Consider the following 6,042-nt stretch of genomic DNA (forward strand, 5'->3'; position numbering starts at 1 on the left):
CCACGCCTAATAGTCTTCTGGTTGTTGAAAAAACTTTTTTAAAATCCACGTCTAATGGTATTTTAGACCTTGAAGAAATATTGCTTACAAATGTACGCTTAATGTTCTTTTGGTTGTCGAAAAAAAAAATTGTTAAAAAATCCACACCTAATTACATTTTTGTCCTTGAAAAATATTGTTTAAAAATCTACGCATATTGTGTTATGGTTGTTGAAAAAATGTTGTTTAAAAATCCAAGGCTGATGATCTTTTGGTTGTTGGAAAAATTTTGTTTAAAAATACACGCCTAATGGCCTTTTGGTTGTTGAAAAATTTTTGTTTAAAAATCCAGGGCTAATGGTCATTGGTTCTTGAATCAATTTTGTCTAAACATCCACGACTAATTTTCGATTGGTTGATGAACAACATTTTTTTAAAAATCCAAGCCTAATGGTCGTGTCGTTGTTGACAAAATTTTGTTTAAAAATCTAAGGCTAATGATGTTTTGGTTGTTGAAAAAATTTAGTTTAAAAATCGACATCTAATATTCTTTGGTTGTTGAAAAAATTTTGTCAAAAAATACACGAACAATTTTCGTTTGGTTGTTGAAAAAAATTTAATCAAAAATCCACAACTAATGATCGTGTGGTTGTTGAAAAATTCTAAAAATCTAAGACTAATTTTCGTTTGGTTGTTGAAAATTTTTTTTAAAAATCCATGCCCAATGGTCGTGGGTTGTTGAAAAAATGTTGTCTAAAAATCCACGCCTAATGTGCGTTTGGTTGTTGAATTTTTTAATTCACGACTAATGGTATTTTGGTTGTTGAACAAATTCTGTCCAAAACTCCACGACAAAATTTTCGTTTGGTTGTTGACAAATTTTGTTTAAAAATCCACTACAAATTTTCGTTTGGTTGTTGATTATACCCTCAGCCTTTAGGCTATGAAGGGTATATACACTTTCATACGGGCAAAATGTGCCTCATCGAAATAATGGCTTTAGACCCCAAGTATGTTTGGACGAAATGTGTTTCAGACAATTTGGAGTCGATTGAGCAATGTCCGTCCGTCTGTCTGTCTGTCTGTCTGGCTGGCTGGAGCGCACGATAACTCTAGAAAGGATAAACCGATTCGGTTCAAATTTTGGCTTTCGTAATATATTACCCAAACTTAGTTTAAGTTCGAAGATGGGCTATATCGGTCCACTCCTTCCGGTACCTCCCCCACAAAAGTTCGAAAATGTTCGGAAAATTTGTGCGCACGATAACTCTTGAAGGGAGTAACCGATTTGGTCCATACTTTGCCCATCGTGGAGCGTGTACCAGACTTAGATAAGGTTTCAATATGGACTCAATCGGTCCACTCCTTGGGGTACCTCCCACACAAATTTTCGGAAAAGTTCAGTGTAGGGCCAGCTCTCGAATCGCTATGATTTTTGTTTTAGCAGCTTGTATTCACTGCCCTCCATACGACGGTACAAGTTTCAGCAGGGGCAAAACCATACTTCCCGAGAGAATAGCCTGAAAGTTGGAAAAAAACCCTATGACACCGTGTGAGGTGGTTGAAGCGCAAGATAACTCTCGAACGGAACTGCCGATTCGGTCCAAAATTTGGCCTTAGTAAAATTTTGTCCAAACATAGTTTAAGTTTGAAGATAAGCCATATCGGTCCACTCTTTCAGGTACCTCCCCCACAACAGTTCCAAAATGTTCGGAAAAATTGTTCGTACGGTAACTCTTGAAGGTAGCTGCCAAATTGGTCTATACTTTACACATCCTAATACATCTACCAGATATAGATCAGGTTCAAATATGGACTATATTTGTCCACTCCATGCCGTACCTCCCACACAAAATTTCGGATAAGTTCACTTTAAGACGTGCTATGGAATCACTTTGATTTTTGTTGAGACAACTTGCATTCGTTGCCTCAATTACGATGGTAAAAGTTTTTTTAGGGGCAAGTCCATACTTCTTGAGCAAACAGCCTGAAGAGTGTAAAAACATCCTAAGGCACCATATGTTGTGGCTGGAGATCCACTTCCATAACGGTCAATGTCGATCCATTCCTTTTAGTATCTCCTCCGCAAAACTTTTGTACTTTAATCCTAATCAACATTGTTGTCGGTTCAAATATCCAAACATTTTAAAACCCCCTAAATACATACGTATGTTGGGAAAATTTTTTTCAATATACACAGGCTGAGGGTATATCTCTGTCGGCAAAGCCGACTGATACTTTTTTACTTGTTTTTTTTTAATTTACGCGTAATTGTCTCTTGGTTGTTGACAAATTTTGTTTGAAAATCCACTACAAATTTTCGTTTGGTTTTGATTTTTTTTAATTCACGCGTAATTGTCTCTTGGTTGTTGAACAAATTTTGTCAAAAAATCCACGACAAATTTTCGTTTAGTTGTTGAAGAAATTTTGTCCAAAAATCCACTCCTAATGGTATTTTGGTTGTTGAAAAAATTTTGTTTAAAAATCCACGCCTAATGGTTATTGGGTGCTTAAAAATATTGTTTAACAAGTGAGAAAAGGTTATAGTCGGTACGGGGCCGACTATGTGATACCCTACACCACTACCTCTGTGCACAATCTTTTAACTCGAAAACATTTCTTTTAGGGAGATACGAAAGTTTTCACCTATCTGGCTTTTATACCAAATGACTTAAGGCGAACTGAACCAAAATAATTAATATTTAATTTTATATTTGACTACTATCGACATCACCAACATCAATAGGCTTCTATCTCTGTGAGAAAATTTCGTGATGATCCGATCAAAATTCCGACCTGTAGTGTGATTGCAGAAAAAGTGGAAAAAGGGATGCATTGCCGACTATTGCGATATCTCTATTATTTGACCACCTACGCCAACCTACTTTGCATAATTTTAAATATGCTATTTTCTACTTTCTTAGTCAGGCTTTGCTTTTATAAGGTCCCCAACCAAAGGTGTGACATCCGTCATTATTATTAAAATCGAAAAAATGAAAAGTTGGGTTCTATTAGCGACTAATGCGATATCTTCGTTTTTTGACCACCTACGACAACCTACGTTACATCGATGAAAAGGTGATATTTTCTACTTTCATCGCCAGGTTTTGCTTTTTGTATGCCCCTTATAGACGCTGAGATATTTGCCTTGGAATAAAATGTTGACTTTTTCTCCAAATAAGTTTTTTGCCCATTCCGACCCCTGAATATTATCCGACCATGACCAAAATCAATAGGCTTCTTCTCCTGTGAAACCCCCACTTACCCTCGAAATTTCGTGACGATCCGATCACAATTGAGACCTGTAGCGTGATTTCCAAAAAAATGGAAAAATGGGATGTATTACCGACTATTGCGATATCTCCGTCACCTATGCCGACCTAGTTTGCATCATTGTAAAGATGGGATATTCTACTTTCATAGTCAGGCTTTGCTTTTGGAAAGTTTCCAACCAAAGCTGTGATATTCGTCATTATAATTAAAATCGCAAAAATGAAAATTGGGGGTTTATTTGCTACTATTGTCATATCTTCGTTGTTTAATCACCTACGAGAACCTACTTTACATCATTAGAAAGGCGATATTTTCTACTTTCATTGTCAGGTTTTGCTTTTGGTATACCCCATATAGAAGCTGATATATTCGCTTTGGAAAAACACGTTGTCATTTTATCCACCTAAGTTTTTTGCCCTTTCCGACCCCTAAATATTATCCGACAATCACCAAAATCAATAGGCTTCTTCCCCACATAGTGGAGTAGGGTATAAAAATCCACGGCAAATTGACTTTTTGTGCTTGAAAAAATTTTGTTCAAAAATACACGCCTAATGGTCTGTGGGTGCTTCAAAAAATACTGTTTTACAATAAAAGCCTTAGTGTCTTTAGATGCTTGAAAAAATACTGTTTAAAATCTACGCCTAGTGGTCTTTGGGTGCTTTAAAAAATACTGTTTAAAAATCCACGCCCAATGGACTTTTTGTGTTTGAAAAAATATTGTTTAAAAATCCACGCCTAATGGTCTTTGGGTGCTTGAAAAAATATTGTTTAAAAATCCACGCCATAGACCATTGGGTGCGGGAAAAAATATTGTTTAAAAATCCACGCCAAAGACCATTGGGTGCGAGAAATATTATTGTTTAAAAATCCATGCTTAATAGTCTTTGGGAACTTGAAAAAATATTGTATAAAAATACACGCCTAATGGTTATTGGGTGCTTCAAAAAATATTGTATAAAAATACACGACTAATGGTTATTGGGTGCTTCCAAAAATATTGTTTAAAAATACACGCCTAATGGTCTTTGGGTGCTTGAAAAAATATTGTTTAAAAATACACGCCAAATGGACTTTTTGTGCTTGAAAAAATATTGTTTAAAAATCCACGCTTAATGTTCTTTGCGTGCTTGAAAATATACTGTTTAAAAATCCACGCCCAATGGATTTGTGTGCTTGAAAAAAGATTGTTTAAAAATCTGGTGGTTGTGGGGCGATCCTTGTATTCTAATGGTGGGATGATCCTTGTATTTATGCTATTTTAGTCCTTGAAAAAATATTGTTTACAAATCTATGCCTAATGGTCTTTTGGTTGTTGAAAAAAGTTTTGTTTAAAAAGTCCAAACATAATGGCATTTTGGTCCTTGAAAAATTTTGTTTAAAAATCTACGACTAATGGTCTTATGGTTGTTGAAAAAAATTATTTAGAAATACACGCCTAATGTTCTTTTGGTTGTTGACAAAATTTTGTTTAAAAATCCCTCCTAATGGTCTTTGGTTGTTGAAAAAATTTTGTCTAAAAATCAACGAACAATTTTCGTTTGGTTGTTGAAAAAAAAAAATTGATTAAAAATAAACGACTAATGGTCGTTTGGTTATTGAAAAAATTTGTTTAAAAATCCGCGACTATTGGTCTTTTGGTTGTGGGATGATCATTGTATTTAGTCCTTGAAAAAATATTGTTTACAAATCTATGCATAATGTTATTTTGGTTGTTGACAAAATTTTGTTTAAAAATCCACGCCTAATGGTTGTGTGGTTGTTGAAAACATTTTTTTTAAAAATCAAAGGCTTATGATATTTTGGTTGTTGAAAAAATTTTGTGTAAAAATACACGCCTAATGGTCTTTTGGTTATTGAAAATATTTTGTTTAAAAATCCACGACTAATGGTCATTGTTGAAAAATTTTGTTTAAAAAAAACACGCCTAATGGTCTTTTGGTTGTTGAAAATATTTTTCCTAAAAATCCACGACAAATGAATGGGGTTTTGGTTGTTGAAAAAACGTTGTTTTAAAATCCACGGCAAATGATTGTTTTGTTGTTGAAAAAATTTTGTTTAAAAATCCACGTCTAATGGTCTTTTGGTTGTTGGTTGTTGAAACAATTTCATCTAAAAATCCACGATTAATGATCGTTTGTTTGGTTGGTAAAAAAATCTTTAAAATTTTTTTGGATATTGAACAAATTTTGTTTAAAAATCCACGACTAATGGTGGTTTGGTTTTTGAAAAAATGTTGTTTAAAAATCCACAAATAATTGTTTTTTGTTTTCTTTAAATTGTTTAAAAATTCAAGTCTAATGGTCGTTTGGTTATAGAAAAAATTTTGTTCAAAAGTCCACACCTAACGGTTTTTTTGTTGTTGAAAAAATGTTGTTTAAAACCCACGACTAATGGTATTTTGGTTGTTGAAAACATTTTGTTTAAAAATCCACGACTAATAGTCCTTTGGTTGTTCAAAAAAATTTGTCTAAAAATCCACGTCTAATGGTCGTTTGGTTGTAAAAAAATTTGTTTAAAAATCCACGCCTTTGGGTGCTTGAAAAAATATTGTTTAAAAATCCACGGCTAATGGTGGTGTGGTTGTTGAAAAACTTTTGTTTAAAAATCTGCAACTAATGGGCTTTTGGTTGCAGAAAAAATGTTGTTTAAAAATCCACGGCAAATGGTTGTTTGGTTGTTGAAACAATTTTGTATAAAAATCCACGCCAAATGGTATTTTGGTTGTTGAAAAAAATTTATCTAAAAATGGTGGTTTGGTTGTTGAAGAAATTTTGTTTAAAAATCCAC

The sequence above is a fragment of the Musca autumnalis genome, unplaced genomic scaffold (genome assembly GCF_047663935.1).
Source record: "Musca autumnalis isolate F117 unplaced genomic scaffold, ASM4766393v1 scaffold_2, whole genome shotgun sequence".
NCBI lineage: Eukaryota > Metazoa > Arthropoda > Insecta > Diptera > Muscidae > Musca > Musca autumnalis.